This window comes from Equus caballus, chromosome 8 (genome assembly GCF_041296265.1).
Source record: "Equus caballus isolate H_3958 breed thoroughbred chromosome 8, TB-T2T, whole genome shotgun sequence".
NCBI classification, from domain to species: domain Eukaryota; kingdom Metazoa; phylum Chordata; class Mammalia; order Perissodactyla; family Equidae; genus Equus; species Equus caballus.
The window spans coordinates 47,370,196-47,394,449 of NC_091691.1; the positions used below are offsets into that span (position 1 = coordinate 47,370,196).

General features: G+C 38.3%; 1 protein-coding gene and 1 long non-coding RNA gene across 19 annotated transcripts in view; one reads left to right on the forward strand and one right to left on the reverse strand.

Annotated features, from left to right (window-relative positions):
• RBBP8 (RB binding protein 8, endonuclease) overlaps nucleotides 1-17,503 on the reverse strand; it is a 103,661-nt gene extending 86,158 nt beyond the window's left edge. For 5 of the 18 annotated variants that reach the window (XM_070220742.1, XM_070220738.1, XM_070220741.1 and 2 more), the window contains exon 1: nucleotides 681-819. The gene's annotated coding sequence lies outside the window, so the exon portion shown is untranslated. Of the gene's footprint in view, nucleotides 1-544; nucleotides 911-17,263 lie in introns of those variants that run through there. The other 13 variants (XM_070220743.1, XM_070220739.1, XM_001915082.6 and 10 more) reach the window with 8 other exon arrangements.
• Nucleotides 10,120-17,615, forward strand: LOC111774703 (uncharacterized). The gene is made up of 3 exons (XR_011420943.1): nucleotides 10,120-10,259; nucleotides 10,494-10,585; nucleotides 17,491-17,615. It is a non-coding gene; the product is annotated as an uncharacterized lncRNA (long non-coding RNA).
• The last annotated feature ends 6,639 nt before the right edge of the window (nucleotides 17,616-24,254 follow it).

The following is a 24,254-nucleotide window of genomic DNA, read 5'->3' on the forward strand; positions in this document are numbered from 1 at the left end:
TATCTGCACGCCCGGCACTTTCTGTTGGCTTGTGTCTTGGCAGAGAACCGTTATTCGCTGCACGACACTGAGCTTTAATTTCTCAGCGTGCACCTTGCCTGCCAGGTGGCATTCTGGGCTCAAAGTGCTGCAGTAGTGTCACGCATTTCTGCGCCTCCGGTAGCAGTGCAAACATCACACTGAAGGTGCTCGCAAAAGCCTTCTCTCCTGTCACATCACGCGCCTTGTCATACAGGGAAGGCAAGAGCCGCGCCTCGAGTCACTCAGGGGCCCTAAACTGTGCAGGGAATTAGAGCAGGCCCGCTACGAGCAAGGCAGCAGGCCAGAGACCCCTCTCAGGACCTTCGGCCACCCGCGGGCTCGGCGGCCGCACTCTCCCGCACGCTCCCAAGGCGAGCAGCACGGCGGCGCATGCGCGGGGGGCGCGGCGCGGGAGGCAGGTCCTCAGCCCGCGCGGGAGACGAGGAGCAGCGCGCGGCCCGGAGCGCGCGCTCGCCCTCCCTGCCGTCCGCCTGCAGCCGCGTCTGGCCCGGCCCCAGCCTACCTCCTCAGACTCAGCCCCAGAACCGCACGCCACACCACCCGGGGGCCCGACGCTGCCGGTCAGCGCGCAGCTCCAGACCGGAAGCTGCCGTCACGACCGGGCGCTCAGGGTCGGGGGAAGAAGAGTCCTTACTCACGCCTTCCAGGATTGCCTCGAGATTCCCAAGAGCCCCGGGGAGAGGCGGCGCGCTCTGGGGCTGCGCAGAAACGGCCGCTCGCTTTCCTCCTCTTGCCCTCGCAGCCTGCAAACCCCCGGCGGGAACGCCGGCCCCTCGGGGCAGCCCGCGCTTTCCGCGGGCGGGGCAGGGCCGAGGGCTGCCGGCCGGGCTCGGAGGCTACCGGCCCGCCCCGCCCGCGCCCGCGTGACGTCACTCGGGAGTTCTGGCGACGTCACGCCCCTTCCTCCCGCCGGGGGCGGACGGCGCCCCTGTGACCTGGCGGAGGAACGGGGCGGACGAGGCTTCCCCCCGCGCGGGGTGGTCACCGGGCAGGGCGGCCGGCGCGGGGCTGTGGAGCTGCCCCGGAGAGCGGCCGGGGGTGCTGTGTGCGAGCTTCGGGGGCGGGGCGCCGGGGGGAGGTCCCCGCGTGTGACTCCGCAGCTGGGCGGCGGGCGGTGCGCCTGGACGGCCGCGCGCGGACAGTGCGAACGCGCTGAGGGGCCGGCCGTCGGCGGCCTGACGTGGTGTCCGGCCTCGGAGCTGTTCCCTGCGGCTGAGGCGGCGGCCTGAGGGCGCGGGGAGGGGCGGCCGCACGCCCGGCGGCGCGCTCTTGGCTGGGGTTAAAGGGCAGGTTTCTGGCGAACCTGCAATGAGAAGCGATCAGAAGCGCCAGCATTACTGGTTGCAATAACACGCTGTTAGGTGATATTTTTTAAGTCAGCCTTTTCTGTGGCTGTTTCTTTCTAACATTCAGAGTGTTAGTACGTTTTCTTGTTTATCTTGATTTCCAAAGGAAGCGTTTTAGCATTATAAATTCTACAAATGAAGTTGAAGAAAAGAAACTGAATAGGCTAGAATCAGAATATATGCAGTGGGTTCCATGGTTCAGTACTTTTCTGTAACACTAATGAGACCTGAGAGGAAGGCAGACGATGAGATTATGAACTTTGAACAGTTAAGTAGTGTTCAGAAAATCGTAAATACAAAATGTAAAGGTAATTTCCCCCTCGTTTCCGATCCTGAGGGCTGAGTGGCCGCTTACCCTGTGATTGGACGGAACGGGCTGTTTCTGTGGGTTCTGGCCATGCCGCGGGGACGTCGGTGCCTGAAAGAAGAGGGCTGCGGGACCCATTACCCTGGGGTAGCTACTGTCGTTCACTTCCAAATTTGAGGAGATTTAATTCATAACCTTTTCAAAGAAAATGGGTGAAAAATTGACTATGCCGTTTTTAATACGACGTATGAGGCATAGTTGCTTGTATAAATGTTTAGAATAGAAATGGAGAGTTTCGTTATAAATGGCAAGAACCTGTAATCAGTTTGTCATTTAACAGAAAATTGAAAGAACAGCGTGCCTGCGGTGCAAAGGAAAACTAGCAGAACAGAATGACCTAACCTGTTCCTCTGCCTCCGCCAACGGCTGGGCTGTCCGATCCCTTTATGCAAGTCAGAATCCAAAGAATCAGCTTTGGCACCTTCTTCCGCCTTGGCCCCCACAGCCAGTCTATCGCCAAGTCCTGTCAGTTTTACTTGCCAAATATCTCCCAAATCCATCCCCTTCTCCCATCGCTACCACCATATTGCAAGATACCGTTGTCTCACCTGGTCTGCTTTCCATATGCAGCCACCCCACAGCTATGCCGCTTAAACCCCTTCAGCGGCTTACCGACTGTTTGAAGAAAGCCCCTTTGAACGACCTCTGCTACCTTTCCAGGTTCCTTTCCAAAGGTCTTCTGCCCTCTGGCCTCACTGGCATATCAGTGTCTCCTTGGCCTTTAGATGCTGTTGCCTCTGGCGCTCTCAACCAAACTTACGCCCCACTATTTGCCTAGCTGTTTACTGATCTTTTTATCTTGTTTTAATACTCTTCTATCAGATCCTCTTATAGCACTGTATGCCTTCCCGTCTTACACTATTACAGTTTTGATTATTTATTTAATTAATTTGGTCTTCCCAGTAGACTGTGTTTTTTGAGGTCAAAATCATGTTTTGTTTAACTTTTTATCTCCAGAAATTAACCCAGTGCCTGCCATAGAGTCAGTACTCTGTGGATAAATGAATGAATTGGGCATCCCTTGAGGAATTCCTATTTTTTATGTAAGTGGAGAAAATCTTTGAATCCATTCCAAATTCTTAGATTCTATTTATGAGATTTTATCATGGTCACTTTCACAGTGTTAATAATGGGCATACTCATAGATATTTGCCCACATTAAGGAGCTTTAAACCCCTTGTGGTGGAATGAATTATGGTGTCCCAAAGATTGGTGAGAAAAGAGAAGCAGCTATTTTGAACTCTTCATAATACTCGGTTTCTCCTATTTTATGGCTTAGAACAATGCTTCCCAAAGTTCAATACTTAGAAAATGAATACTCATATTACATATTGTGATAAAAAGATGAGGCTGCTTCCATCCAGAGGCAACAGAAGTTGACTCCAACCACCCCATGCCCAGCGCTGCCACCTTGAGGGCTGGAATTTGGATGTTGCAGCATACCTATAACCCGCTGGAGGCCCCTGGTTAGGATGCTCAATTTAAAAATTGTGTGGTGAAATGGTTAAAGTGGTAAATTTTACATTATGGACTTCTAACCACAGTAAGAAAATTGTGAGGTAGCCGTAAAAACTCTATGATTCTTAGAACTGTAGAATTTTGGAACTATGTAGATTTTAAAATCATCTAACTCAAGTCATTTTGCAACTGAAACTCTTTGTTGATTCTGCAGTCTGCTTAACTTCTACAGCCAGATAGCTGAGGGTTGTGAAGAGAATAATCACATAACAGGTTAGACTGATACTACTAAAATTACATGAGTTCACACCTCATGTAGGGCATTGATTAATCCTTAAAATAGCCTTTGCTCAGCTCCTTCTGTTTCCTTTGCTGTCTTCTAAACCTTCACTGTTTTCCTCAAGCTTCCATATAGTATTCTTACTCTCAGCAGACACCCCAGCCTCCTGGTTAAACAAGACAATTGGGCTCAACAGGTGTGATCTTCCTGAACTTCCCTTTTCCTTTCTCAACCCTGTGAATGAGGCAATACCATTTTGCAGGTAAAAAGGCAACCCGACTCCAGTTGCTTCTTACCACCTCTTGTGCATCCATACTGGGCCAAGCCATCGTCATCTCAAATCTCTTCTGCAGCAATAGCCTCCGTTTTTGTTTTTTTAAAAAATAATCTTTCTACTTCTGCTCTTTTCCCCTTACAGTGTATTCTCCAAAAGCAGCCAAAGTGATCCTTTAAAACCTAAATCAGAACATGATGTTCCCCTGCTCAAAACGTTCCAGGGTCTTCCCATCACCTAATAGAATAAAATCAAACTCCTTTCCTTGGAGTCAGGACAAGTCAGCCACTGTATTCTACTGATGTTACTTCCTAAGCTAGGTTTTGAATCAGAGCTTTTCTTTCCATCCTCCCTCTTATTGCCCTAGTTTAAGCCCTGATATTTCTTACCTAGACTCCAGCCTCCTTGCTTCCTGTCTTGCTCACTGTAATACAGTTGCCGCACAGCTGCCAGAGTTCTAAACCATTACTTCTGATCCTGACACACCCTTGCTTAAAACTCTTCTGTGGCTCTCCATTGCCTGAAGGTTAAAATTCAGTCCCTTTAAAGTGTCACTGAAGCCCTTCTTAGCCTTGCACACTCTCAACCCTCCACCTCACCCTTTCCCTCTAAAACAGGATTTTGTTCCTCCCTCCTCCCCTTTGCTATTTCTTTGTATTGGCTCATTCAGTTCTCTTCTCTTGGAATTACCTCCACCCAGATCCTTTATATTTCACCTTTTTGCTTATCCTTTAAGACTCAGCTGAGGTAGTGCTGCTTCCAGGAGACTGACCTAACAGTCTCTCTTCACCCCTCCTTCCTACCCTCTTCCGCAAATAGCACTCCCCATTCTCCCATACCCGTTTATATGTATCTTTATCACTGCATTTAACACCATTATATTGTAATTATTTTTATATCTTTTATCTTCCTGAACTAGGCTGTGGGGGCTTCCTTGAAAGCAGAGATTGTGCTGTCTTTATTCTTCCCAGTATTTCAAGTTCTTACTACAGAGTCTTAGCACAGCAGTATCCAATAAAGCCACATATATAATTTAAAATTTTCTAGTAGCCACATTAAAAAAGTAAAAAGAGGGGCTGGCCCCGTGGCCGAGTGGTTAAGTTCGCGCGCTCCGCTGCAGGCGACCCAGTGTTTCGTTGGTTCGAATCCTGGGCGCGGACATGGCACTGCTCATCAGACCACGCTGAGGCAGCGTCCCACATACCACAACTAGAAGGACCCACAACAAAGAATATACAACTATGTACTGGTGGCTTTGGGGAGAAAAAAGGAAATAAAATAAAATCTTAAAAAAAAAAAAGTAAAAAGAAACAGGTGAAATAAATTTAATACATTTTATTTAACCCAATTTATATAAAATATTATCATTTCAACATGTAATCAATATAAAAATTTACTAATGAGACTTCTTACTGTTCTTTTTCTTCATACTGAGTCTTCAAAATCTGATGTGTATTTTACCTTTACAGCATATCTCAAAATTTGGATTAACTCCATTTTAGGTGCTCAAAGCCACATGTGGCTAGTGGCTACTGTATTGGACAGCACAGGCCTAGCATATATAATGAACAATGAGTGTTGAATGAACAAATGAGGTTACATGATTTACCTGAAGAACCAGGATGGAGCTGGGACTAGGACACGGAAATCTGATTCCTCATCTAAGGCTATTTCTGCTTTGTGCTGTGCATTTCCCACCTCTCTCCCACTCCCCACATCAACCCATTGCCCTCCCCACCAGACTGAGGGCCTCTATCCCCAGGCAAAAATTTAAAAGTAAATGATTAGGCTCATTATGATTATTTACACAGTATTATCCGGCACCTCTAATATTAACACACAATACTAGTAAACTGGCATGAGCTGTATACTTACAGTCAGAACTATTTTAAGAATAAGACAAAAGGCTGTTTGAGAGATAAGAGGGAGGAGAAACTTTAACACAAAAGAAAATTGTGTCAACTGTCAACATTTATGTCAACTTGAACACTTGATTTAATTTTTTAAGTTGTTTACAGTAATTAGTAAGTGTTGTTTGGGGGCAGGAATATACATCAGTTAGTGATCTTGCCCCAAGTGCCAAAATGTTTTGTTTATGGTATGAGTTGATGATGCCAAGATTCCAGTTATGTTGAGCAGTTTTATAATTGCTTTAAAAGATATATTTAATATTCATGGAGGGTGTCATATCAGTTTTTATTTTGACAGTCTTAGGTGGTCATTAAAGTGCTTATAACAGACATTAAAGATTATGCATTGTTTTTCAATTAGAAAAATTAGCCTCGTATAGTCTGGCCAACTTCCAATTTAGATAAAGAAGCTTTATTTTAATTTTTACTATGGCTGCATATACCTTCTTCATTTCCCTTTATAAACTATTAAAGTAGTTTTTTGTTTGTGTGTTTAAATATCATTCACTTAGCTACTTCATTTCACGTCAGTAATGGGCAAAGTTTTATTAGATATATAATTTGCCCAATTTAGGAACTCTCTGTTTATGCTTGATAAAGATTCCTATCTAGTTACCATATACTTGCCTAGTTGACTAGGTTTAAATGATGGTGGGCTGATCAAGAATGTTAATAATCTGTTATTGCAAAATGATTTATTATTGATGGAAAGGGGCATCTTTTTCTTCCAGGTCAATCATTTATAGTACATTGGCTGCTTAGGCAGTATTTCTTACCTATGCACATAGGTTTATGAAGGAATTTTGCTAGATAGTTAGGGCCTTATGCCTTGTCTTTTACTGGCGTTTATAAGAACCTCTCAGCTTAACTGCTGTAGAGATGATAAAAGAATTTAAGAGTGATCACTAAGACTGTAGAGTAGAAAAGTGGATTTTGTTTTGGGAGTCTTGAAAAACTAATCTTTACCTTTTTATCCAGTAAATATAGTATATACTTCATTGTCCTATGTACGTATGTATAGTGCCACCATGATGGAAGCTGTGGGAACAATATTTATTTACAGTAATGTAAATGGAAAATATTATGAAGGGTTAATTGTAGGAACAAGTCACTGACGCTTGGATTCTATTAACTGAAGCATTGGTGACAATTTGTTTTTGTGAACTATTTAGGATACTAAAACTGACACAGATAGACTTCCTCTTCTCAAATCTAGTACACTTCTTGTATAAAGTGACCCTATGCCCTGGCCTACCAGCAACAGTTCTGGTTAACATCTATTATTCTGGCTTAATTATTAATAGTGCTCCTATTTCCTCTCAAAAATGTCCTGATTTGGATGATAAAATCATATAGTCAGAGGCTTTAAGGAATTTGAAATGTAAACTAATAAGAAAGGATGTGGTGTAGGTCCGCACCCTGGAACCAAACCTGGGCCACCAAAGTGGAACATGCCGAATGCCAAACTTAACCACTAGGCCACAGGGCCAGCTCCAAAAAGGGAAGATTTCAATGACCTTTTGTACTCAGGAATATTTCCTCCTCAGCTATGTACAGCCCTATCTAAACTATTTTTAAAGAATATTGTGGTATAGATAAGTCATAAAAGAACTGCATTTTTTGGTAAATTGTTCTCTAAAATTCCTATGAGTCGAGAACTGATTTAATATTAATAGAAAATGGATTCAAGAACAATTAGCAATGGTAAGATACAAAGTACTTTTCCTTCTTTGGATGTAAGTATTCTCTATTTCAACGTAGAAGTAACTGTCATGAAGGTATAACAGGTACACTTTTCATCTTTTCACAGAGGGTAAGAAATTAGGTGGTCTGACTCGCATTATATGTACAAACTAGTAGGTAAGTTGACCGAAGACTCCAAACTTGGTCTCCTGGTTATAAATCCTATATCTATGCTCTTTTCAGTACACCATGCTATTTTATAACATGCTATTTTTGAATAATAGACTATATAAAACTTATTCTATGCTTTATTTTTAATTTAAAAAATGTTTTTGATAAAATAACCAAAGTTTCTGAATTTTGATAAAAAGTTATTACCTAAAGGCGAATTTGTAGTCCCAGTACATTTTCCTATTTACTTCAGAAAGCTTTACATTATATGAGGTTACTAAAAGGACTTTTAAATTTGGCAGCGATTTAAGTCTCACAATTGAGAAGAGGAAAATAAACTGGGCTCCCTCTGTCAGCGTTGGAGTGAAGTGCCTATTATATGGACCAGTCTCAGTTCATTTTTTCAACCTTTTTGCATTAATAATTGTATTTCTTAGTTATTATGGCACATATGCTCTTTTACTTGCCTTACAATAGGTGTAGACATTTGAGAGATGAATATAAATTAACTTCTAATGGAGCTAGCAAAAGTGTTATACTTGTTTTCTCAGAATGGTAGATTCTTAATGTAAGTTTAAAACTAAATATATTGAAGGGCCTTGCATTATATTGTAATCTCAGAAAGGACCAGAGAAGGTAGTGCTCCAAAAGATTGTGGCCATCTTATATAATCATTGATGGCATATAGCCATATTCCCAGCCTGTGGTACTACGCAGGTCTTAAACTGGGAGCCAGGGCCAGGGTTTAAGCTCTGGCCCTGTCTCTGATTATCTGCATGATTCCTAGACAAGTCTTATTTTCCCAACTGAAAAATGAGAATACTCATACTTACTGTGCCCAGGGTTGCTGTCAGAATGAAATAATATATGTGAAATTTTTTGAAGAAGACTTCATAGAAGTTTGAAGCAGCTTGCCTATTGGGAGCAAAAAAGTAGAAGCCTTTCCAGGCATGTGCAAAGGTTCTGCTGGGGGGAATCACTGTGAATTCTGGACACCGTAGGTATATAGTAATGTATCTGTATAGGTTGATAGTGGGAAATCAGTAGCAGCTCTACCTAATTTGTTAAATGAATTCTAATTTTTAATTATAATCCTGTTGAGTAAGTAATTCAACTTCTTTGTGCCTCAGTTGTTTATCAGTGATATGAAGATAATAATATATACCTTGGGTATTTCACACGATTGTTGATAGGACTGAATGATTAGATATATATTCAAATAGTATAAGAAACTTGTTAATAGTAAATAGATTTAAGAGCTACAGCTAATCAGAGAGATCTCTTCAATTGCTAAAGTTAATAATTGTAATGAAATTGTTGAATTGCTAATTGTTGAATTGAGATTTATAATTATAGAAGGGATTAAATTACAATTTGTTAAGTTCTTTTACGTATCTTATTTGATTGACATAAATTTAAAATGTCAGGTAATAGCATTATATTGTTGTTATTTCTGTAACATTCCAAGGGGCTTTACAAATCCTCTAGCCCAACTACAGAATTGTATAGAAAGAACAAACTTATTTTTTCATTTATTTTAGAAATTGGTGGTTGTAAGAAATTTATTTAACAGAGATTTATGATCTACTCAGCTTCAAGTCCAAGAAAGGGAGTGTTGGTATCAAGTTGATTGTGATCTGCACTAGTTTAGTGAAGATCTGAGTATATTTGATAACTCCTTTTGAAAATAGGATCTATTATTATTGGGCTTTGTTCAGCAGTGTGTGTCCCCACTTTTTTTTATTTTTAAGCCCTCTTTAATCCAATTTCCCTATTTCATCCTTATCAATTCATTAGCTAATTTAACCTCCTTCTAAGAGTTGCTTTTTAAACTCAGATAATTATTCTAATATAATTCAAGTTAAATGAAAAGATGATATATTTTTAATCAGATTTTGTAATTTGTACCTATTTTTTCCTTGTTTTCTCTAAACTAAGTTTCTATCATTATGCAAACAAATATGATATTTACTTAATTAAAGCACAGAAGTGGCTATTCTATTTTTAATCTACTTGACTAGAGCCTCCATCTAACATATTCTTCAGAGCTGCTCCAGGATCACATTATATGTTATAATGAATTAGTTCTTGTAACTAGACCCCCTTGGACACAGTCCAAGACAAACTTGTACTATTCAAAATTCTGTGTTTCACTATAGTGAGAAGTGTTACTTGAGGGTTCAAAGTATTCAGTCTCTTTTTACTATAATTTTACCAATGTAAACTTGAACAATAAAGTCTTTGGATCAGTGCTGTAAATAAAAGTATTTACAGAATACACACTAACTGTTCATTTTGCTGCTGTTTGGCCCTTTAAAAATTGGCAACCAAATTCAGGAAATGAAATGTAGTTTATTAGAAAATACCTTTCTCACAGAAGATCAAGTGTCAGTGCCTCTCAGGTTTTGTGGGAATGGATCAAATACATCAGACAAAAATAGGCTAAAGTTCCTCACTTTCTGTTTGAAATTGCTGTACTCATTTCTCAGAAAATCCATTTTAGTTGTATAATATATTACTTAAAATTATGTTGGTAAACTAAGGAAAAAGCAGTTTCACCATGTTTGTCCTCTAATAGTGATCTACTGGATACCTCTTGGGCCCCGCTTGCTCCAGCCTTTGCAGTGACAGCCAGATTCATGCAGGTGAAACCTGACAGCCCCTCACTTGACTTTCTGACCTGGGAGCTTCTCTACAACCTTTGGAAACAGGAGCACAACCTGAAAGTGTGAGGAAATTCACAACCTATGAGGCAACCCGTAAATGACGAAAGGCAGAACTGGTGAATGAGTGCTCCTCTCACATCTCGCAGGCAATTCTGAAGGAGCTTGCTGACTCCTAAGAAGATACTGGGATTGAGCCGACTTTGCCCATAGTGGGGGATGAGCTCCAGGATGCACTCTTGTATTGGCTTTCCCTCCCTTTCCATTTTCTTCTCCTAATTCCCCACTCCTGTTCCTAGGATGAATTCCCAAATAAAGAACTTACGCATAATCTGGAGGACACAGGCTCTACTTTCCACAGAGAACCCAACTTAAGAGATAAAGGTTAAACGTAAGATTTTCATTTCACTATTTTAAAGTTATTAATGGAAAATTTAACTTTTGAAGGTTGGCATTCATGGATGGGACAGTCAAATTAATTGTATGCAGTAATTTGTAAGGATGTTAATGCTGACCCAAGATTGGTTGAACCATGTGCATTTGAGGCTATTTTTTGATAGTGATAATGGTTCTCTTATAAGCAAGAGAAGCTTTTCTTGCTGCTTCTCAAACTTTATTAGACATTAGAATAATCTAGAAAATATATAAATATGTAGATTCATAGTATCTACCCACTAGAGATTCTAACGTGGTATGTCTAGAATGGAGGTCAGCAATATGCATTTTTGGTAGGCATACCCCAGGTGAATGAGATGGTCCACAGACCACACTTCGAGAAACATTGCTGCTTTATTACAGTGGTAATACTGCTGGGTATAACCCGTGACTACAAAATAAATTAAAGCTAACTGACTCCACAGGAACTGAATTAGTATCATGGCACCATTAATCACATGTTCTAATAAACTAAGTGAACAAACCACAGCCAGGGAATTCAGATTAAAAAGATATCCCAATTTTAATTTCAGCATCACCGTGCTCTTCTTTTCTAGAAATTTGATTTGATAGTGCTTACTTGGCTTTAACATTAGTATTAACATGTGGTTTGTTAATGGTAACAAGGAACTGCTAAGAATTTAATTTATGCTAGACATGTTTAATTTATACTTACTGGTAGAACTAGAACAACATGTCATTCATCTCAAAGAAGTAAACACATCTTAACAAGTAAAACTGTGGGAAAAAAGACTGGTATTGTCATGCTGGAATGGACTGAACAACTTTTCTTGCTGAATGGCGTATAGCCAGGCTCCAGTGTAACCCAGTTCCAGTGGCCTGTAGCCACGTTCCAGTGGTTAGTTCTATATTATAGTTAAAAAACAGTATGCTTGTTCCTGAGCAACATGTATTTGTTTTAAATTTTGTTGTACAATAGCTTGGAAAGTGACTAGAGTGGCATTTAACAGCTCACTAAAATGCTATGTAGATGGTATTTACCATTCAGTTCTTATTATATTATTGAATATTGATTACAATATTAATATTTTCAGAAATGTGAATGATCCTTCCATCTCAGACTGTATTTCATCTACTTTCAGTTAGTAGACCCCTGCCCTCCAAATTTAGACCTGTATACGTTGTGTAATTTTTTTATAGAAGACCTCAACACAGAATTCTATAGTATTTCTCCACGTCCGTAAATATTGTACTGCAAGCTATGTAAAGTTATCAATCTGTATTTCTTAATGTTTCAAGATAAATTCAGAAATTCATTAGATTTAAAATGTTTTAGGGGCCAGCCCAAGTGGCATAGTGGTTAAGTTTGCGCATGCCCTGGGGTTCACAGGTTCACATCCCGGGCGCAGACCTAGCACTGCTTGTCAAGCCATGCTGTGGCAGCATCCACATAAAATAGAGAAAGGCACAGATGTTAGCTCAGCAACAGTCTTCCTCAAGCACAAAGAAGAAGATTGGCAACAGACGTTAGCTCAGGGCCAATCTTCCTCACCAAAATAAAAATAAATAAATAAAACATTTTCCTCTTGGAAGGAAGTGTTTCTCGTTCCTAATCCAAATCATTGCAAAAATGATAGGCAAAGAACCTTTAAGGGAGGGGCTGGCCCGGTGGCGCAGCAGTTAAGTGCCCACGTTCCGCTTCTTGGCAGCCCCGGGTTCGCTGGTTCAGACCTCAAGTGCGGACATGGCACCACTTGGGAAAAGCCATGCTGCGGTAGGCATCCCACATATAAAGTAGAGGAATATGAGCATGGATGTTAGCTCAGGGCAAGTCTTCCTCAGCAAAAAGAGGAGGATTGGCAGTAGTTAGCTCAGGGCTAATCTTCCTCAAAAAAAAAAAGAACCTTTAAGGGAATAAACTTAAAATAGAACTTTGAAACTAAAAATTTGTTATGCAAGTTACATTTTCACTTTGTCGGTAATATGTAACTTCTAAGATAATAGTGTTCTGATTACTTTCAAGGTTATATGTCTTTAACACGATGAGCTATAACATTTTCTATTTCCCGGTTAGTTTTTGAAGCATAGCAAGTTTGGTTGTTGGTCCTGAATTATCCAAATTATCTATTTATATAGAAATGTTTTAAAAATATATTTTAAATTTATGTTACTCTCTGCCTTCTTTTCAGTTGTTTATTGTAATATCTACTCTAAATGTATGAAAATAAATGCAAATTAAATACTAATTTAATGACTAGTCACATAAAGCTAAATTGCTTAAGTATCTAATAAAATAGTTTTAATAAGAATAATTAATAGGCTAAATTGGTGAAGTGGTATTTTGTCTTTAGGTATGCCATTTACATACAAGCTTTTCACTTTGAGAAAAACAAAATTCGTTTACTGTGAATATACATTTCAAATTACAGTATCAGCATAAAGCTTATTTGTATAGATAGCAGTTAAACATCTTTTAGGAAGTTAAAGTTGATTGCAAGAGCTCAGTAAGATCAGTTTGTGTTATAAGTGGATCTATTTTTTGGTTCTAATATCAGGTTATAAACTATTTCCTGTTCTTAATTCACACATTGGAAGATGTGTCAACTGACCCAACTTTAGTTAGGCAAGCTCTTAGAATGTTTTGTCACATTATTCTGAACTACCTCCTGACCAATGGCATACATTTCATAAATATCTCACTTGTGAACTTTGCTCATTGCCTCTGTCTCCTAATCAATTTATCAGTCTGAGCTAATTCAATATTATTTTTAGAAAATGCTAAATCCTATTCAATCTTACTTCTTACATTCAACACATTTTGGACTTACTCTCCTTGTCATTATTTACTATCAAGAGAGTGCAATATAATTTAATATTGACCTACAATAAATTTAATTTGGAAGAGAATATTTTGTAGGAAAAAACACATTCTAGAGCCCTGAAGAAGTAATTCAATTGGTAGTAGAAAGAGCACAATCCTTAGAGCATTGGCCAACTAATCTGATGTCATATGAAATAATAGATATAAAATGCCTTTGAAAACTCAGATATCAGGCACAGTAAGGTATAACTTGGCCTATCTATGTCGCAGTTCCTTCCTTTGGTATAGATGATTGAAATTTGAATTTTTTTAAACTGTTTAAACATTTTAATCACCTTGGTATATTGCTCTCAAAATACATTTAACAAAGCCTCCTTTGAAGTGATTCTTTAATTGAACTTGATTATATGGGTTTCTAATCTTTTTAATTTAATAAGGTTAAAATATTATCCAATATTAAATCTTAATGCTTTCCAAGTTACTGATTTAATTTTTATCTCTCTGACAAAAATAAAATGTATATTCTAAGTTAAGCTTTGACTTCTCTTACTCAAGCTATTTGTTGAAATTTATTACACATTCTAAAGGAGTGGGAAGTATATTGACATTTGCTGCACCTACTGTGTTCTAGGAACTGTGCTAGGTGTTTTACACACAATATGTCATTTAATCCTTCCAACAGCCCTTGGAGAATGATATTAGTTTCCTTAACTTACAGATGGAGAAAAGAGAACTCAGAGAATTAAGTAATTCCCAAAGTAAACTAGTTTGTAGCAGAGTCAGTATTCAAACCCATCTCAGTTTGGCTCAAAAGCCCATATGTTTTTCAATATACTACCTTTTCTCTTGATTGTAAAGATAAGAAAGTAATTATTTTCCAGAGTCCACATGGACTTAACTAAATTTACCAAATTTAGAAGCATCCCTCAGGTAGGCTTTTACCTGTGAAAAGATAAGGGGATTAGGAGAATTAACATTTAGTTCCAGGAATCTGAATTTAAATAGTCAAGCTTTTGGTTCTGAAGCTTTCTGTAGTGCCACTTCCTTGGAATTCCTGAAGGTAAAAACATTTAAAGCATTTTTTGAACACTTGTGTGCAAAGCATTGTATTAAGAGCTCACCACTTAAATAACAGGTTCTGTCACCTTTAAGATGGGTTTTAAATCCTGAAATTCTGTTCTCCATAACCTTATTGAAATTTTCCTGTCAGTTCTAACCAAATTTTAGAAGTACTAACTTCTCTGGCAAATCTTAAACTATATCCATATGAGTGACTAAAACAATACAAAAATACATACATACATACATACTAAGAAAATGAACAGTTGTGAGTTTAAAGCAATATTACATCAGAAAATGACAGCAGAGTCCACAGAAAATCTGGGAAAATATGAAGGAATGCAAAGTACTCTTATCAGTTTGATACAAAATTTCATGATGGCATTATGAGATTAGAGTTTGAGGGGGTAGTCACCTTCATTACCAATGGCAACCCATAAATTCAGCCACTCTGCCAAAAAAGTTTGGGGGCAATAATGGTATAGATTAAAATATAAAAGCAAATAATTTCTTAGTTCAGTAAAAACTTAACATAACTATACGACACAATTTTATCTTTTTACAAATCCTTTAGAAAACATAGATTTCATGTAGTATTCAGGAGAGTTGATGTAGGGTACTGAAAAAATATTAGCCTGAGTTTGTATTCAGGCAACTGGGATGTTCTGGTTCCAGCTCTACCATTGGATTGTAAAGTAGTGATATAACTACATTTTTGGGCTTTTCATTCAACTCAAACATGAGGAGTTGGATTCATAAGTTTTTATTCAAGAATCATTCTAGTTAAATATCACGATTCTAAGTGCTTTTGGTAGGAAATACATGAAGATATTCAGGAAGGAAAGAGGTTACAGTTGTTAAGAAAGCTAGCATTGTTGACAAAAAGAGTCATTGTGTGAAACTGTGGCTAGGAATAAAGACAGAGGAATGCATCCCCCACTAGACTTAAAGAATAAAAAGATTATTAAATGAGAAAACACCTTTTTACCTGGCCTCTGAGATAATATAGGGCTGTATATGCACACACACAGATTCACATGTACAAACACACTTGACTCCTAATTTGATTGAAATTCATATATCCTTAATTTTAATCTAAACATCACAAGGTATCAATATTATAAAGGAATCAATTTATGGAAAATGCATAAAGGTCATATTTAATAAGACTTCTATATATTTGAAACTGAAAATCCTACTAAATGAAAACTCTAGAATCTCTCTCCAAAATGTAGTTAGGCTTGAAATTTTACCCATAGATTTTATATGAAATATGTATCTAGTTCCTAAACAGCTTTCCTCAAAACCATAAACATAAAAAATGCTCAATAAATAAATTAGAATCCCAAATTAAGTTTATCTTTAAACAGTAAGCCCTGTATTTTAAACAGTATGGTTTAAATTTTCTAGATTACTGTATATAGTATATTTATCAGAAACACTAAAGTATATGCTATTGACATGTCTATATCTTGCCTGAAAACTAATTGAAAAGAGAAAAATTCAAACAACTAAAAATTTCAATCCATATTCCCCCAAAATTGTCAGAATACAGTTTATGCTGAATAAAATTAATTTTGATTTGCTGAATCAGCACATTTCTTTTGCAGATTCAACATTACACAGCTTTTTAGAAATTTAGCTAAATTATCAGAAGTTTTATGCAGAATTGCCTTGGAGTGGGACTAAAAGGTATCCAAAGGGTTTCCCTGCAAAAAATGAAATCTCGTCTGAACATTTTTTTTTTCATCAACATCCTAAAGAGACTTATAGACTTTGGGTCTGAGCATGGACTCTAGGGACAAGGAAAAGGATGCATCAATCTTGCTGTTCAAAGCAGTCATAGTAAGATGGCCTACAGGTAGTTCTGGGCAGGAAAACATTCAGTATAAATCTATTTAAAAAGGTATTTTAATTCCTAGGGAAATTCATATATCAGCTGTTATGCTAAACTGAATGCCCAGAAGATGTGTGCATTTACTTCAGTCTAATGTTAATAACTAAGGGGGTAGTTTGGTATGCCAAAATAAATCTACAGGGATTGGTAACTTTCATTTTAAATGACACAAGCTACTAAAATAAATTAATTAGATCAAAGAAAGAGAGAAGAAAAAGAATTATTTTAAAATATAATATAAATGAAAAGAAAATCCAAATATTCTTTAACCTAAAAAGTTTTTCAGACCTAATAGGCATGACAAAACCTGTCTTCATTCCTTTCTATTCAGCTCAGCAAGTACTTTTGAGCTCCAATAGTTAATCAGTTACCAGATTCCACAATCTTTGTTTTTCACACTCCTCAATTCTTGCTGTGAATTGTTCCCCTAATGTACTTAGGATCACCAAGCAGGCCAAGACTACTTTTCTTTATGCCTTAAAAAGGCCATTATTATTTTATCCACAATTAGATTTACCATATAAAATTTTTGCTATATAACAACAGCCTGTAAAACATGATAGTATATTATCAAAGTAGATGGTTTAAGATGAATCATTAATAGGTGAAATATATTTAGCAAAACTATTCAACCCAGCTTCTTAATGACTATAACCAGGCCCACCTTACAATAAAATATAGCAAAAGTGTACTATATACCAAATAACCTTTATCGAAACAAATCAATGAACATATATGCAAGTATTATAAAACAATATCTAACCAGCTTTACATAAAAGGCATAATGTAAATATATGTCATGTTAAAAATAGATAACTTCTTAAACATCATTTCTTAATTGAACCTTCCAAAAGTGCATAAAAAATTGCGAAATACAAAAAAATGTATTAACTTACCCTTCAATTTATTTAGAAAACCTCTGCTGTTGGTCAAAAGCAGAAGTGTTTCACTGCTGACACTCCCTGAAGCTATACGCTTAAACGGTAAATCAGAGGAAGCCACCACTCTGGACAATGCTAGTTTGCTAGACGCTACTGCTGTGTGGAAGAGTTCTGTGGCATCTGAGCTATATACAGTGTGCAATGGATAACCTAATATGCCTTTCATTTAACTGGCTGGGCAGGTTTCTACCGTCTGTGGAACATGGAATCAAACCAGAATATGTTGGCATAACAGGCCAGTCAAACCGGTTCTTCTGTGGATCCAGAACCCGTCCAACCAGTCTGCATCAAAGGCTAGCCCAACAAGCTGCAGCGGCTCAGCTCTGCTAAGCTTGTACCGGGTGAGTTATCCCCACCTCTGTCAACTCCCAACAAACTGCTCAGAATGTTGTAGCCTCCAGCAAAATAATTCAGAGTTCTAGTGGGAGGGGTAGAGCTGTGTCAGGTATAGCAAGAGTCCATTGTTATAAACCTCTCATTGTATATATTTGAGGATCTATCATCCTCAGAGGTAGGTAATCCTTTTTAAAAGGTACTCCAAGGCTCTCTGCAGACTAAAGCCTCTAGAAAGAGAGTATCTACAATAAAGAAGAATCCATATGCCTGCCCTTTTCCCCTAGTCCACTTGTCTCTGCTTGGCCTAGCTTAGCCTTGTGGAGGAGCTTGATATTCCCCACAAGGGTAGTGGCCCTGAGAGCTAGAAGGAAGCATTTCTAGAGGGAGGAAAACAAGGTATAAGTTGATCAGACATTTGCCTGTGTGTGTTACCTTCCTTGTACTCAAATGATCCTCGTACCATTCCAGCCAAAAATTGGAAAAACTCCTATTTCTATATACTAGGACAGCTAGGAGAGGTTTTGCTTTGGATATTCAACTGTTGAACACAAATTATTGATATCTACTGTGTGCCAGCAACTATGCCAAGTACAGGGTTACAACGGTGAAAAAGACAAGTTTAGTAAGAGATGGGAGCCATGTCCAAGTTCCCAGTTACGCATATCTAGTCATCTTTTGGAAGGAAGAAGTGAGCGACACAAGATCACATTTTGACAGAAATTGGTTTGTATTAAGGGAGACCATGTGAGATTTGTTCTTACTCTCTCATAATACTTGCACATTTAGAAACAGTCTTTCCTATCTCCTAATGCAGTGATTCTCAAACGTTCCTGCTGAAGTATCGTCTGAAGTGCTGATTAAGAACACAGATTACTGGGGGCTGGCCTGCTGGCATAGTGGTTAAGTTCGCGCACTCCCTGGGGTTTGCAGGCCCAGATTCCAGGTACAGACTTATGCACTACTCATCAAGCCGTGCTGTGGTGGCATTCCACATACAAAATAGAGGAAGATGGGCACAGATGTTAGCTCAGGGCCAATCTTCCTCATAAAAACCAAAAAACCCCACAGATTGCTGGTCCTCCCCTCCAGAGATTCTGATTCAGTAGGTCTGGGATGTTACTCAAGTGCTTCTGGTGATTCTGCTACAATTGTTGCAGGGAGCCTAGGCCCAGCCTCCATGCTCAGCTACTTTTCTATTTTTGTAAGTAATTAAATAGAATACATATTAATCCAAAGTTGCCATATTCACTTTTGTATCTCCAATGTATAGGACACTGACACTTAGAAAGTATTTAATCAATGCTTATTAAGTAAATATCTACTCAGCTCCAGCACTTGCTAGATCCTAGTGAAATCACAAAAATCACAACTAGTAACTATTATGTGAATCAAACTGCATTAAATACTGTAATTATAATAATTTAGGTAAGAGCACAGAAAAAGGAGCAAATATGACTGAGTGTGGGAAAGACTTCACAAAGAAGATTAGTTTAGTGACTTTTCTTTTTCAGCCATGACCAAAGATTACTATCTGCAGGATAACAAAAGGTTGAGGGAACAATACAAAGAATGCCTTTGATTTGATACAGTAATGAAAGTTTTAAGTACCGAGGGTACTCTAACATCAAATCTTAGTAATAAGGCTGTTTCCTAGAGCAGAGGTCAACAAATTTTTCCACAAAAGTTCAGAGAGTAAATATTTTAGGGTCTATGGGCCAGATTGTCTCTGTTTCAACTATTCAACTCTAACGCGTAGCACAAAAGCAGATATAAACAATAGTCAATAAATGGGTGTGGCTATGTTCCAATAAAATCTTATAAAACAGGTGACAGGCTGGATTCAACCAGTGGGCCGTAGTTTGCTGACCCCTGCTCTAGAGTGAAACTTGTGAAAATTAACAAAATTGCATAACTGTTTAGGAAACCAGTCTTGGGAGTCAGAAAGACTTGGGTTCCTTCCCATTTCTGTTCCATATTAGCTTTGTCACCTGAGTCAAGCATTTGTTTTATTTATAAAATGTGGATGAAAGTAATAGTTCCTACCCCTTAGAGTCAGTGTAAGATTCAAATAATATAATTCATGTGAGGCTTTATCCAAAAATCTAGTACGCAATAAGGGCCCAATAAAATGTCAGCTAAAAAATAAAACATTTAAACATGGTAGTTGAACATGAGTATTTATTTCCATTATTTCTTAAAGTCCCACTAAAATGACAATAAAGAACCAAAACAGCATGAAATCTTAAGGCTCAAAAAGAATGAGAGGAAGCAGACAAGAGATGTCTGTAAATTTTGGAAGAAGGAACGAGGATGAGAGGTGTCTGATTTAGCAGAGCATGGAAAGAGGAAATGTACTTGCAATAATCAAAGCAAGTCTATCTCTGCTGCGGAATCCTATAAAACTTCAGGAATTGAAGGCACAAGGTGCCTCTATATAGACTTGAGGAGTTGGGAGGGAGTCTTGAAATGGGAGGATTGGTTGAAAATCTGCTTAAAAAGCAGTTTGCTCACTAGATCCATTCCGCAACCCGGAGACCTGGAGACGGGCCCCTTCTGCAATGTTGGCAGACAATAGGCAGGACTTGTTGATTCGTGCTGGGAGAGATTGTCCCAGGATGTTCTGGACTTGAGAATACCAGGCAGGACTGAGGGTGAACGGTCAAGTTCCACACTGAAAGCAATGAGATTATATTAGTTTCCTATGGCTGCTGTAACAAATTACCACAAACTTAGTGGTTTAAAAGGACACAAATTTATTATCTTACAGTTCTGGAGATCAGTAGTCCAAAATGGGCCTCACTGGGTTAAAGTCAGGGTCTCAGCAGGGTTGAACTCCTTCTGGAGGTTCTAGACGAGAATCTGTTTTCTTGTCTTTTCCGGCTTCTAGAGGCTGCCTGCATTTCTTGGCTCATGGCCCCTTTCCATCTTCAAAGCCAGTAATGGCCAGTTAAGTCTTTCTCATGTTGCATCATTTTGACACTGAGTCTGCTGCCTTCCTCCTCCATATTTAAATCCAACTATACAATCCAGGATAATCTCCCCATTTAAAGTCAGCCGATTATCAACCTTAATTCCATCTCAAACTTTATTCCCCTCTGCCACCTTAATTCTCCTCTGCCATGTAACATAACGTATTCGAAGACTTCTGGGATTAGGATGTGGACATCTTTGAGAGACCATTATTCCACAGAGGTTAAGACAAAATCTCTATATTGAATGGAGAGATGCCCAGGTCCATTCCTCTGCTTCGCTTCTGAATGCTGGTAACCAGGTTCATACTCTTCACTCAGAAAGCAGGAAACTGGAGAGTTTCTCTGCAAGAAACTCTCAAAACTCTCATCATCCTAGTGCAGTGGTTAGTAACAGGGATGATTTTGGCCCTAGGGACCATTTGACAATGTCTGGAGAAATTTTCGATTGTAAACAACTGAGAGAGGTAGGGGAAGGGTGTGCTACTGGCCTCTAGTAGCTAGAGGCCAGGGATGCTACTGATCATTCTACAATGCATAGGACAGCATATCCTACTCCCCTCCCTGCCCCCCAAAATAATTATCCTATCTTAAACGTCAATAGTGCCAAAGATGGGAAACCCTACTCTAATGTTAAGCATACCAGTCAACATCATCCTAATATAAATAAACAAATTCCTCCTAGGAAGGCAGAGTTGCATATCAGCATTTTTATGTCTTATTCTAAGGTATAGAGAGATCTAACATGAAAGAGACAAAAAAGAAACCAAAAGATAAAAAGAACTTACAGAAAATAGTCAATATAGGGAGCAGAATAATAATTTAAAAAACCCCATTATATTAATATCTTCAAAGAAATAAGAAAAGATACTAATTGCATAAAACAAGAACAGAAGGCTATCTAAAAATGGAACTTTTGGAGAATGAAAAAGATATTAGAGGGGCTGGCCCCGTGGCCGAGTGGTTAAGTTCGCGCACTCCGCTGCAGGTGGCCCAGTGTTTCATTGGTTCGAATCCTGGGTGCGGACATGGCACTGCTCACCAAACCACGCTGAGGCAGCATCCCACATGCCACAACTAGAAGGACCCACAACGAAGAATATACAACTATGTACGGGGGGGCTTTGGGGAGAAAAAGGAAAAAAATAAAATCTTTAAAAAAAAAAGAAAAAGAAAGTAAAAACATGGTATCAGAAATAAAGTCAACAGGAATTGGAAGATAAAGTTCCACAGAAAATAAAATTAAGAAACTACTGAAGTATGTGCTACAAAATAAGAGTAAATTAAGAAAGATGAAAACATGTAATTCAGAATCCCACTTCTTTTTGCTTAAAGTTCAACATGGCCACTGGTCTCAAGATCACAGCACAATTTAGGGTGACCATATACCAGTAAGTCATTGAAGACTCTCTGATTTTTGCTTCAAATTCACATTGCCTATGACTGAGGGAAGGAAAGAGAGATAGAGAAGAGAAGAGAAGGAGAAGATGTGAATATGATTGGGTTTTGATATTAGATTTAAATTTAAAAGATTTTTTTAAATGCAGGTGTTCACTTCACCCTTCAACAAGGATTAATGTTCAAAGATCATAAAATGAGGAAGGCAATCAAACTGGTACAAGTACAAACTTGCACCTGCAGAAAAAGTTTGCACAAACATTTATATCTGCCAATATTCATAAGTAAGGGTTTGCAACATACTTTCTAATAGCTAGTAAAACCTGATCACTATGAAATTAAGAGCATGTTTTACCTGAATAAGCCCAAATCAGGAAACCTGAATTTGAGCTTACCTCTGTTACTCATAGGGTATGTAAACATGGGTTATTTATTTATTTAACATCCTGAGCCTCAGTTGCTTCATTTATTAAATGAGGGAGTTTGGTTGGATATATTCTAAATATCTATTCAGCTCAACACTTTTATTCTAAAGTTCCTTTGAGCATGTGAACAATTAAAAAAAAATGTGGGAGAAAAGCAAAATAAACCAATCAAGGAGACATTTTACAGAAGAGCAGTTTTAAAATGTGAGCTGATTTTAGGTTGTGTTCTCTAAAAGCTGACATTGAGATGTGGATTCAGGTGCAAGTGATTTATTAGAAATGTGCTCCACTATGAAACCAGTAAGGGAGGCAGGGAAGCAGGATCAGAAAGGAGAGTAAGAAAAGCAAGGGTATGATTTCAACATCAGCCTGGTCCAGGGGAGCTCCAGAGCATAAATTACAAAGAAAGAGTTTATCCCACCTGGAGGCAAAGGAATTAGACTTTCATACTCCTGAACCAGTGGCTGGCTACTGGCTACTCCAAGGATTTGTAAACTTCAGACATCTTCAGCTCTCCATGAGAAGTGGCTCTAGTAACTGAAGAGAATTCCTTTGAAGAAGGTTGCAGGTGCTATAACGTTAAGAGTGAAGCTGTAACCATCTACTTCTAGCCAAGATGGAGTTACAGGAATCAGATTTACCCTGCCACGTGACAAAACAATAACAAGGGCAAAATGTATAAAACAATTTTTTTAAGACATTGTACATCAGTCAACAAAGTACGGTTATCTCTAAGAAAGAGTAAATAAACAAGGTGACCCCTATAGTCACTCCAGCCTACTGCATGGAGAGAGTTTCCAGGCCATGGTGAAAAGAGGGACAAGACAGGTAGAGTTGAGTAGTCTCACAGAGATTGTCAGATTGGGTAAAAATGCAAAACTCAATGATATGCTGCCCCCAGTGAACACACTTTAGATATAAAGACCCAGATAAGTTAAAAGTAAAAGGATGGAAAAAGCTATACCATGCTAACACTAATCAAAAGACATCTGGAGTGGCTATATTAATATCACACAAAGTAGGTCAAGATCAGAGAATATTACTAAAGATAAAAAAGGTCATTTCAAAATGATAAAGAGTTTAATTCATCAAGGAAACCTAGTAATTCTACACATTTATGCATCTAAACATATAAATAAAAAATACGTGAAGCAAAAGCTGATAGAACTGAAAAGGGAACAGAACAAATCTATAGTTATATTTAACAATTGTATCTGGAGATTTCAACAACCTTTCCTCAATAATTGGTAGAATAAGTAAACAGGAAATCACTAAGAGCATAGAAGACAACACTATCAACCTACTTGATGTAATTGACATTTGGAGATCACTCAGCCTGAAAAAAAACTGAATGCACCTTCTCTTCAAGTGTACGTGGAACATTTACCACGTTAGATCATATTCTGGATCCTAAAACAAGTCTCAAATTTAAACAGATTCAAGTCATACAAAGTATGTTTTCTGACCACAATAGAATTAAATTAGAAGTTAATAAAAGAATGATGTGTGGAAAATCCCAAATATTTGTAAACTAAATAGCACAGTCCTAAATAACTCATGGATCAATGATGAAATAAAGGGAAATTAGGAAGTATTTTGAGATAAATGATAATGAAAACACAACATATTAAAATTTGTGAGGTGAATATGTAGTTAAATTCAGAATACTCTAATGTTGTAATAGTGACGGGTAAATCACTTATAAATTTAATAAGAAGGTTAAAAGACAAAAGTATTAAGGATAACTGTAACTATAATAATTTGTTAATGGATACACAAGGTAAAATGATGTAAATTGTGACATCAAAACCAAAATGT